The 12295-nt window shown below is 41.6% G+C and overlaps 1 pseudogene; it reads left to right on the forward strand.

Moving 5' to 3' along the window:
• LOC117439793 (rho-associated protein kinase 2-like) overlaps positions 1 to 12295 on the forward strand; it is a 30428-nt pseudogene continuing 18133 nt past the window's right edge.

Below are 12295 nucleotides of genomic sequence, written 5' to 3' on the forward strand. Positions count from 1 at the left end.
CTTCGCAGCAGTCTCTCTGAGTCGACAGGTTGGACACGTTGTGGTCGGATCAGATTTTGTTGTATCTACCTGGTAGCAGGTAGTGGAGCCCGCCTTCTCCCGGCTCTCAAATAAGTCCGCTTGGTTTACACTTTGTTGAGAGATTTTAATGAAAGAAGGAGGGTGAGCCGAACAATGTACTTTGGCAGCGGATAAATAATTAACCTGGCAACTCAAGCAGTTTACAGAAGAGCTGACATGAGGAGCAGAGCCAAGCAGTAGCGGAGTGTGCCCCCCGTACGCCTGTGTCTCGAGACTGAAAACAGGCCTACAGGTGTTTTTGTATTTCTGTTGTTTAATGCCATTTGACCTGGATACACTGCACTGTAATCATGCTGGGAGCCGAGGGCAGACTGGAGAGCCGGCTGGAAAAGCTGGAGTCCCTCATGAGGGATCCACAGTCGGGACTAAACTTGGAAACACTACTGGTAAGTTTTATTTCTTACTACTCAAACTTATAAGACACACTCTACACGTAGCCCACATAGCTGTGCTCCGAGTTGTTGGTCTGTCATGATCAAAAATCACCTGAAGGGAAGTGTCCCGCGTCTCAGAGGACAGCTGGAGTAAACAAATCAAAGACCAGTCTAAAAAAACACGTACTCATTGATGACCAAGAGTGAGAGATTACATCATCTGTATATGATAACAGCTTGTTAAAAGTGTAGTTGCCATTTGTTTATCATTACTTTAGCTTTTAGTCCGGGATGTAGTAGAAGGGGAAACCCCACCTAAACTATGTGTTGCCTCCTTTTCCTGTGGTCAATACACTTTAATCCTCACTGTTACGGTTAAAAGGGAAATTAACAGGGGTTTATAATTATCCAATATTATGATACATTTCTAAAAGGGGCATTTAAGTGAATTTTTACTAACAGTGAGTGCATGCCCTGGGGGGTATACTGCGAAGCAGGATTTTCGCTTAGCCGGCTAAATTCAGGGCAAACTCCGGCTTTCCGGTCATCCGAAGCTGGTTCTCTTTTTAGCAGGCTAGATCTCCATGGTAATATATGCTAAGCAGCTAACCTGGTCGGGACCAGGTTAGGTTGCAGGCTAAGAGATCAACTCAGTGAAAGCACTGCCTGCTGACCAATCAGAGCTCAGTGTGCGGTGTTTAAAGCGATCAAGTCATATTACAGGAGAAAGGAAATACAGAAAAGCTGCCGTTGCAGGAAAGACGGCCGGCAAAAATCACCGACTGTGTGAACGTGAACATTAATAGAATATCACCTCCCATCTTCAGAGCAATCTGACTATTATAACATTAGCGTTAAGAAAGCTTAATTAAATATCGGCCACAACATAAGTAACCGGATCAGAGTAACATTAAGTACAGTCCGCGGCATATCACTTCATAATGTATCATATATCTCCTGATCTGAGTCAGCTGAGCCGTATCTGGCCGTGCAACACTCACAGTGTCACATATTGTATGCAGAAGTATTATTTTAAGCAACACATTAAGTTGACGAAACACTCGAGACAAATGTAATTAAAGTCAGATCGTGTTTTAGACGGGGCAGTGATATCAGAAACCTGTTAATGTACGCATTCAAACACTTGTTCTTTTACCAGCTGTCTTCACCTTGCAGGTGCAGCTATGTGGCTTTGATCCTGGTGGATCAAGTGTTTAATTCATGGATGTTTAAAGTTTAACTTCTTCATTTTTGACTAGTATTAAAGTTCACTTTTCATTCAGGAAGTATGACGCTGCGCTGTCAGTGCGCTTCTCCATGTTTGTGATTGGTCGAATGCTCCAGATACCACCCCTTTCATGTGAACGCGCACCAAACTAGATAGGACACGGCTGGCTTGAGCGATCCACTTGATAACCAGCGTCGTAGTACAGTTTAGCGAGAGCACGTATGTTTTGGATTAGGCCAACCGGCTAACTCAAACATATCCAGGTTAGGTTGAACCAGCTTCGTAGCATAGGCCCCTGGATTCTAATTATTGTAGCCATTCATCTTACCTAGCCACTTCATCATTGTATGTATGTTTGTGATTAGTCTCTGTGTGGCCTCTAATTTGACGTGCCCTCTCTCTAACCTGTCCTAAGAATGTACTGGGCCAACTTTGTTGAAACATACTGCCACTGTTCAGCTTATCTGCCTCAACTTCTGTCAACAATTACACACTTTTGAGCTGATATGGAGCAGCTTTTGTTTGCTGGGCTTCTGTCTTGACAGTATTTCCCACCAGGCCTCAGCTCAGAACTTTCTTTACTTTGTAAGTGTGCACAAAGCGCTCTGGAAGTGAAAACATGTTATAGTTTGCCTTCCAAACAATCCTGAGATACCTGAGGACATTTTCTGACTGGATCAACATGCTTTTTTACATGATCGTCACGCTTGCTCGCAACAAATGGAATAATCAATGTACAAATGTTCTGAAATATCCCTTTACTGTGAAATGTGTTGAGCTGCTTCATACTGGTTTTATATAGCAGGAAGCCACCAGTTGTGTGTACTGTCTGTTTACACAAAACAGCCCTTCCATCTGGGTATTTCCTGCTGGGGGACACCATGTCTATTCTCAGGGCTGATGAGTCACAGGTCCTGTGTAAAGCCAGAGCAATCTCATGGCATTCAACGACAACATATAACAATGTGAACTGATCCATTTTAGCCCACATCATCCCAAACGAACCAGTCATTATTCTCAGTCTTATTTCTAGTCATCTGCATGTTGTTTCAAGCAGCTTTGTAGTGGTCCTAACAATGGCTGCGCAACGCAGGGAGCTGCCACACAGGAAGCTGAGGTCACATCCTGGAATTGAGATGGAGTAAACCTTCCATGACCTCACATCGCTATTTCCTGTTTGTCCACAATCATCTTTGTTGTGTTGGTATCTCAAAATATGTTTTTTTTGGCATTTTGTTTTTCTGTAGAGGAAAGTCGATTTAAGCTTTTGAGAAGATAAGCTGTCGGAACTTTTTCTGTATTGATTGTATTTCTTTTTGGATCAGCACGGCTTACATTTCCATTTGAAGAAGCTCTCCATTGTTGCTGACTGTGCTCAGGCAGTATCCGCTCACAGTGATGGGAGGAGGTGGGAGGTGTTGTCTGAGGAGGACACAACCAAACTCCAGGATCATGTTCAGATTTGTTTAGATGCCTGAATAGAAAATCAAACCAGATAGATCTCATTATGTTCTGCTCTACCTGTTCTGAACCTAGCACCCTCGTTTAGATGACATGTGATGACTTACTTGACTTCATTGACTTAATTGTTAATAAGTAGTTGATGTTATCAGCAAATAAGTCACACCTATCACAACAATCATGATAGAATAATGAATACGATCTAATACCTCTTTTTATCAGTGTAATACATGTGTTCCTCGACATTAACCCCTTGGTATTCTGGCAATTCCTTATAATTATAGCAAGCTTCAGGTTATTCTTGGTCCAACATCCTTCCTCCAAGAAAAAGTAGAAAGGGAACCCCCAGTCGTAGTTTGCTTAAATCACATGTGAGTTCTGATAAAAGCCCAAAGTATACAGTATGGTAAATAAAAAAAAATCCTATGTTTATCAATTGTTAAGGCTGTTTTGGGATTGTCTCACTTCGATTAAATGGAATCCTTGCGTCCCTCACTTGCGTCGTTTCCTTGCGTCTAGTCCCTCCCACCAGGGAAGCATGGAGAGACGCAAGGAAACCACGAGAAGCAGGGAAATTAGTTTTAAGAGCAATGGGACGTCCTTTCTTCCGGAGCATCACATGAAGCGGCGTCCGTTTGTGATGGCGGCGCGCAGCTGATCGTCTGACAGCAGCCAGCTCTGTCCCCGTTATTTTCAACACCCCCGCCTCTGTTAGTAGGCTACACATTTACTGACACAAACATTTGTATCATCTGTTGTAGACCCAAATAAATAAAATAAAAGAAGAACTCATTCTCAAAAAAGATAAACGCCATTCTTAAAATGTATGAACGAACAATAGTTGGATTAATATTGATTAGAGTGCACAATAGAAATAGAAATAAAATAATTGAGATATCTATCAAAACCCAGTTAGATTAACATTCATTGGATTGCACACTTTGTTTGTTTGTGTGGATATGTAACAAATTAACATTTTAAATAGCACTTAATGACTGACAGAATGGAAATGACAATAAATGAAAATGTAAAACGAAAAAATGAAATGAATACAATTATTTTTGACCACTTTGTTGTTCAGATCACATATTTGTAACTAAATGATCCATTAATTGAAACAAAACACAGGATAAACTGAGGCGTGAGTCCCGTGAGGTTCATGTGTTTTCTTCACTCCACTGGGAAACTGAAGAGCCGGCTCTTTTAAGTGAACGACGGGAGCCGGCTCGCGCCCGCGAACAAGCCAAGTCATTTTTACTTTTGAATACTTCAGTACAAAGGATGTATTGAATAATTTAAGTGATATATGTGTACACATATAAATCATTATGGCTACATTTGATTGAATTATAAAAGGTATATTTCGCAGATTAATCCTGCCCCCTTAAAAAAAAAATCTGCTCTTTTGAACGGCTCTCGCAAAGGAACGGAGCCATACGATCCGGCTCCCTTCAAAGAGCCATCATTCCCATCACTAGCTCGCATGTCAAGAAGCAACCGATCAGTGCATGCGCTGCATCGTCCAATCAGTGAGCGATACACAGTAAGGGGGCGGGGCGAGTGCCTGAGGATTTAACCGGAGGATGGTCTGGTGGTTCCTCGATTATCGCTCCTCGATCCTCGGTACTCCGGCACAAATAAGGCCACTGGGTCGCTACTCAAGATGGCGCAGACAAATCAACTTCTGGTGATACCGAGACCGAGGAGCGAGGAAATGAAAAATAAGAGAAGTGAGATGCAGCCAGGCTTGGGTTTAGGAAGCTGGTCAAATAGGCAGATTTGATGAGCACATTTATAATATTTTTTTCATTGGTAAAGAGAAATACAATAGTCACCTATTGAGTGTATCACTCATAAAACATTTGCAAATCAAAATGTTGTAATTTTTAACTGTGCAATGTTAACATCCATGTTTACCTGGTAGTCTTCTTCCTGACTGCCTCTGTTCTTGCTTCGCTGCGTTCACTTTGCATCCCTGCCAACTGTTGATAGTGCAATAGCGTAAAACCGGTATCGTGTTGACGGCATGTTTGTGTGTGTGAAGGTATGTCCTTGTGACCCACTTTTGAAACATAGCTCTGTAGTGTCACCAGTGAAAAAAAAACCATTTAGTTAAAACTCCTCAGGGTTCCTTTTAGCTATCTGTCCAAACTTGTTTTAGATGACATATGTGTTCGTTTGTGACAGATTTGACAAGGAAGTAAAACGTTTTTGAAATTCATTATTAGATTTAATGCTGGATTTAGAGTTGGTACAGAGCTCCAGCATTGGTGGCAGACACATTTTTAACTCTTTAAACATTTACATGTATACTCCTATTTTCTGTTCCAGGTGATTGAATACAAAATGGGCGCGTTCAGCCTTAATGTTTCACAAACGGAAGCATGACAAGATGCAGCAGCCCAAAAAAAAGTAGCCCAAGGAACTCCAAAAGCTTAATTTGAATTTGCTATAATTAGGTATAATTTGCATATGTACATAGAGTTCAACATTTCTCGCAGTCTGTTGAGTTCCCTTGCTACTGCAGTTACCATGGCAGTTATACACACACACACACACACACACACACACACACACACACACACACACACACACACACACACACACACACACACACACACACACACACACACACACACACACACACACACACACACACACACACACACACACACACACACACACACACACACACACACACACACACACACACACACACACACACACACACACACGGTGTAAAATGATCACAGATCCTCGAGCATTCAGCATGAATCCAGTACCATAAGCTGTTTGTCCCACAATAACTTCTGAGCCTTTTGGTCTATTTCTACCCGTCTGCGGTGGGGGAGATCTCTCCGCACCGCTGCTATTTAAAGGTGCAGAATTGTTCCACATGCCCCTGCCCACCCACCCACCCTAACAAACAGACACCGCTGTGGCTCTACCACACACACACTGGGTGTCTCTACATGACCCTTGTTTCTGGGGAACTTAGGGTCATACCACCCCCCATTCCCCCCCCCCACACCTGCCCTGCCAGCCTCATGCGTTTGAATCAAAGAGACATGGTGCCTCTAAGTGAAACTCTACACCGCTGATCTGAGCACTGATGGCACTATTGAGGCTGCCGCTCTTAGTCTGCCGCTGCCCTGTGTTAAGCCATCGGGAGGGGTTTGTGTGTGTTAGGATGGATCTGTGTTTGGGCAGGGGGCTGCAACAGCACCGTGTGACTAGTTATTGTTGTTCGACTTGTTATGTCTTTACAGCAAACCTCCATTGTCCTCCTTGTCCTGGTTTTGTTATGCGGCACATGAGCAGTCTCATTTTCTCTTCCCTTTTAATGTTGCATATTGGAGCATGCAACCTACAAGAATGTAATTCCTTCCTTCCTTCTTTCCTTCCTCCATTTATTCAGTTATCTTTTCATCAGCCAGCAGAAGGTCAGGATTGCCTTACAAGACTTGTCGTGACGGACTAAAGAAAGACTCGTAAAAACATATATTCCCTTCCCCAGAATAAACAAATCAGCTTGAAAACATGACTATACTTAGATGTGTCTTTTGTTGTTAGTTCAGCAAAACCCAAGCAATAATAAACCCACAACATATTGATTAAAATGGGAGGTATGAGAGTGACATTATTAGATAATGTGTTACTACTAGACCAAAGGTAGAGCTAGAAGTTAAATATATATAAAAAAAATCCATACTGTGTTTCTGTTCATTTGTTTGTTTCAAGTTAACCCAATGTTTCGTCTTTTCTGTGTTTCAGGATTCCATGAACGCGCTGGCTCATGATCTGAATTATCCTGCCCTGAGGAAAAACAAAAACATAGAGGCGTTTCTGAGCCGATGTAAGAGCTACAGTGTGTTTGGTGAAGGTCAAGATTCTCGTGCTTAGCTTGAAAAATACCTATAAAGTTGGAAAGTACAAAACAGATCACTCTGGTCACGAGGAACGGAGTCGGTTTCTTGTTTGTCATTGCCCACAAACTAGTTTAAACGAGTTCAAACTTGCTACCTTCTATCAAAGTGTTGTATTTACAGTAGTTGGTGTTTCAGCTCAAGGTCACAGAAAAGATAAGAAACATGAATAAACACCTCTGTAGCATGATTTGGTAATCAACTGCTGTTCAGCCCTGATAGATTTTACAGCCAAAACATCGCTAAAAGTTAGATATGTGTCACTTTTGTACAGACTTGTGTGCTTAATCAATTTGTTGTGGAATCTCTTTACTCTGTTTGAACTTAAAACAAAGACATTACCATCATGGGTCAACCTGTGGCTAAAATGTGTCTTATGTAAGATAACATAAATACATCGGCATGTCCTCCAACCCCAGTACTATTAACCTGTCTTTCTCTTCTAAAAATACTGTGGGTTTAAAGGGGCTCTATTATGCTTTTTAGGGTTTTAAAATGTAAAATAAAGCCAGTTTGGAGCATTAAAGCATGTCAACTTGTCACAAAATAGACACAAATAAAAATGTGATTCTGAAAATTAGCATAATAGGGCCCCTTTAAAACGGCACAGGACTGGTCTAACTTTACATTTTCACTTTGGTCAGTCGAAGAGCATTTCTGTCCCTGTGCAACATTTGGACTCTGACGCTAAATTGTTGAAGCGTGACCTGTGTGTTGCCATAGTAACACGTCTATCTTTCCTGCAGATGAAAAGGCAGCGAGTCAACTCCGAGAGCTGCAGGTGAAGCTTGAAGACTTCGACAAAGTGAAATTGATCGGAAAAGGAGCCTATGGAGAAGTGCGACTGGTGAGAAGTCTTTGTCAATAAATAAAGGGTGTTATTATTTTAATCACGCTGCAGTGGTGCTGTGTGATATTAAGGGGAATTGAGCAGGAGCAGATACAGATCAATTCAGCCATTTTAGCACCAAAATACAAGAAATGTGAACCACTAGAGGGAGCAACAATCTTTCTAATTTACCAAAAATATGCAATATGTAACATCTGCAACTTGTTGTTGGTGTTCCAAGTATAATTGCCACCTTTCTCCTCATCATGGCCTTCATTATGTTTAAAAAAAAAAGTAATTAGGGCAAGCAGTAAGTCCTTGCAAAGCCCCAGTTTATCCAGATGTCTGTCTCTGCTGAGCGTCTTGTGGTAGGAACGAGTCTGGACAGGCTCAGTGTGTGGGAGGGGAGCGTGAAGTCTGCTGTGGGGGTTTGGAGGGGATGCTTCGTGTGTTTGTGTTTGAATTCTTGTGTAAGCATGTCTTTCTAAGGGCGTGTGCCTTCGATTATGGGTTCCCCTCTCTCCCTCTGTGCCGTGTTATCTATGGTCATTAAGACACTCTTACTATCTTGTTCTGATTGTCTCTGGGCAGTTATTGCTGTTTACACGCCAACGTCCCCTCTCTTTTCTTTGTCCTCCTCGGCTGCAGGTTCGTCACAAGGCCTCTCGAAAGGTTTACGCCATGAAGCAGCTTAACAAGTTTGAGATGATAAAGCGGTCAGACTCTGCCTTCTTCTGGGAGGAGAGGCACATCATGGCCTATTCCAACAGTCCATGGGTCGTACAGGTGGGCTCATTCACCGGCTTTTATTCTGCTGAAATCACAAAATATGAAACTTAGTGTTAGGATGAAACATTTAACCATGACAGCAATAAGCCTGTGCTCTGTCACACACCCTTCTTACAGTGAAGACCCTAAAGAGTGTTTTGATAAATGTTTGACCCATTTGTGAATACACACAATACAATTTGTATCACGCTTAAGATAGTTTACCAAATATAATTAGAATCGTTTAAATATTCAGTCTGGTCCCCCTGTCTGCTTAAGTTTTGTTATGATTTTTATTTAGAACTTCTTTATCCCCTGTCTTTACAAATGATTATAGTTCACTTCAAGAGAAAGAGAAGATTTTGCAAATATACCAAATTGGCTAAATATTAATTCTAGCCATCAAGCCATCGTGTTTTGTTTTTATTCTTATTCATTAAACCTATTCAAAGCATGTTATTGAGATAAGAATGTTTACTTTCTTACACAGTTGAAATATGTTGATTCTTCAAAGATTGGCATCACGATTATATCTATTACATTTGCTGTTTGATTACTCTTTTTATATCATCAATATTTGCTTCATATGTCATCGGGGCAATGAAATCAGAAATCAATATATTGTTATATTTTCCAAAAAACAAATGTTATCATTAAACATCGCTATGCCTGAAATGTGGCCATAGCAGTCTGTTAAACATAATATCATTATTATAATATATTCCTAATTTGATTTACTCTAGTAAAGTAATATACTATCTAATTATTTTTCACATGATTAATAACCTTGTGATGTTTATATCAAATTGGAGTTAGTAGTCCATAACAGTCTGTTTTATCTGAGTCACAAATCATCCAGAAACAACAAAGCCACTCCTTGTAGTGTAGTCTGTATCAAAGTAATGGCATGACATCTCAAGTTGGAATTTCAATCACATTAAGTGACTGTGTTTATCGTGCCGCGCAGCTGTTCTGCGCTTTCCAAGACGACCGCCACCTCTACATGGTGATGGAGTTCATGCCCGGAGGCGACCTGGTCACGCTCACCATGAACTACGACATACCTGAGAAGTGGGCTATCTTTTACACGGCTGAAGTAGTGCTGGCGTTGGACGCTATCCACTCCATGGGCTTCATCCATCGAGATGTGAAACCTGACAACATACTGCTCGACCAACACGGACACCTCAAACTGGCAGATTTCGGCACGTGCATGAAGATGGACTCGGTAGGTCACCGTGTTAAAGGTGTGGTGTTGTTTTCAAATGTCTGGGACCTGGATAAGGGGTAAGGTTGTGGAAATATGCGCATTTTTGACTTTTTAGATTTGAATATAGATTGAATGTTCTTTTCTGTCTATAAATACTGGTGGCCTTTTTTTCATGCCCTAATGCAGTGGTTCTCAAATGGGAGTACGCGGACCCCTAGGGGTACGTTGGAGTACTGCAGGGGGTACGTGAGATTTATTTTATGTTAATGAAAAAACAACATAAGTAATGCATTTACACAAACTACTAATAGTAGATGAACTACTTTATTCGAAAGTTTACAGCAATTCTGGATAATAAAATGGGAACAATAAACGGGGTGCTCTCTCTCCCTCTCCTGACATCCCGTCAGTCTCGTGCAGCTCTCTAGGTCGTCCTCAGACGAGCCCTCCATCGTTGCTTCCAGTCATCCTGGTTCTCCATACATCTGGCCAGTTCAGTGGTACTTTGTGCTCCTACGTCATTCTTGAGTACGTCCACGTATGTTTGTGCGGGACGTCCTCGTGCAGCTCGCTGAACCTGTAATAAGTGACCCGACAGCAAAGATAAGAATACACATATTTATAACTAGTATAGCTAGTTCCAGAGTAAATAAACTAGCCAAGTGTGTTAGGTCTAACTCTTAGTGCGGAGCTGTGATCATGCAGAGCTGCGTGTTCTCCGTCAGCAGATCTCTCTCTCGCGTCCGGTTAGACTTCACTCGCGTTTATGTCCAAATCTATCAGATCTAACTAGTTCTAGCTAATGATATGACTGCTTGCTTATCAAAGGACCTAAACAATAAGCGTGCTTGGCAACGGCTTGTGGCTTGTAGCCAAAGTATAGTGCAGCATTATGCATAAAATGCTCATATATTTTTTCTCTTCATTCCACACGCCCCAAAATAAATATATAAATATACCAATTTTAGGGATAGTAACAAAGTTTAAGCAGTGTGGGTTTTACATTAACAGAGTTACACATATTTCAAAGCGCGAAGTGTAATAACTGCAGTTTGCCTCCCTGTCAGAATGACAAAGATCCTCAGTGAAGCACAAGCCCATGTTTCTCACTACATTCTAACTACAACTTATTAAAAAGATCAGTTCAATGCAACTAATGTCGTCTTAGTGTTATTGCATGATGTTAAAATTGGTTTGCCATGAATTTAGTGATGGATTGTAAACATTTGCAATGTAGCATTTAAGTGTTTCTCAGTTACAAGGTTGTTGTTTTAATAAATCAGACACCGATGGTGTTTTCAAAGGGGTTACATTATTGAAAAAAGTTTGAGAACCACTGCCCTAGTGCACCACCAAGTGTTCAGGTTGCAACGTGAAGCTCAATCTGGCATTCTTGCATTTGGTTGTTTTAAAAAGGCCCCAGCAGTTATTGTGCGAAACATAGAAACATACATTCTAGAGAACAACAGATGTCCCGTCTCTGCTGTGAGTCAGGAAGTTTTGCTCCAGCCTTTTTGTTTTGACCACAGCCATTTCTAAGTAGCAGGTTCAACAAGTGGCTGCACACATTTGAGCTCTCTGAAAGTCTTCCAGCAGCATAGCAGTGTCCCATAAACATTTGTCTCAGAATATCTGGAGCATTGTTAACATTTTTGAGATATTTTAAACAAGAACATTTTTTGAGAGGTCATTAAAAGGAGTAACGTGTGTTGTGGTCATGGTGCCTGCATCATGTCTGTGGAAGTATGTTGCATTTTTCTGTCCTCTCTCTGAAATCCAATTCTTGCTTTCTCCCTATAGTTATCTGGGTGTGTTTTTGTGTTTGCAGACAGGCATGGTGCACTGTGACACAGCTGTAGGCACGCCGGACTACATCTCCCCCGAGGTGCTTCAGTCTCAGGGCGGTCATGGTCACTACGGCCGTGAGTGTGACTGGTGGTCCGTAGGAATCGTTATCTATGAGTTGCTAGTCGGTAAGTGACTCGCCATATTCATCATCATCATCATTTTTATACTGTTTGGCAGTTAAAATCCTACACATTTCCGTCCTAACAATCTATTTGTTGTGAACTCCTTCCCTCCCAGGTGATACTCCCTTCTATACTGAGTCCCTGATTGGAACATATGGGAAGATCATGAACCACAAGAACTCCCTCGTCTTCCCAGAGGACAAAGAGATGTCTCAAAGCGCCAGAGACCTCATCTGTGCCTTTCTTACTGACAGGTTCGCACATGGAAATCATATAAACTAACGCTTTAACAACAATTCAGAGCATTTCATAACCTCAGGCTGCCTATGACTCTGGAGTAATGCAGTGACATTGTTTGCACCATGAGAGTGAATATGACACTTCATCTCTGTTACCTACCACTGAATTCACACCGGGCTGTGGTCGCCCATTTGGGATGAGCAACGGC

This window comes from Pseudochaenichthys georgianus, chromosome 24, assembly GCF_902827115.2.
Source record: "Pseudochaenichthys georgianus chromosome 24, fPseGeo1.2, whole genome shotgun sequence".
Classification (NCBI taxonomy): Eukaryota; Metazoa; Chordata; class Actinopteri; order Perciformes; family Channichthyidae; genus Pseudochaenichthys; species Pseudochaenichthys georgianus.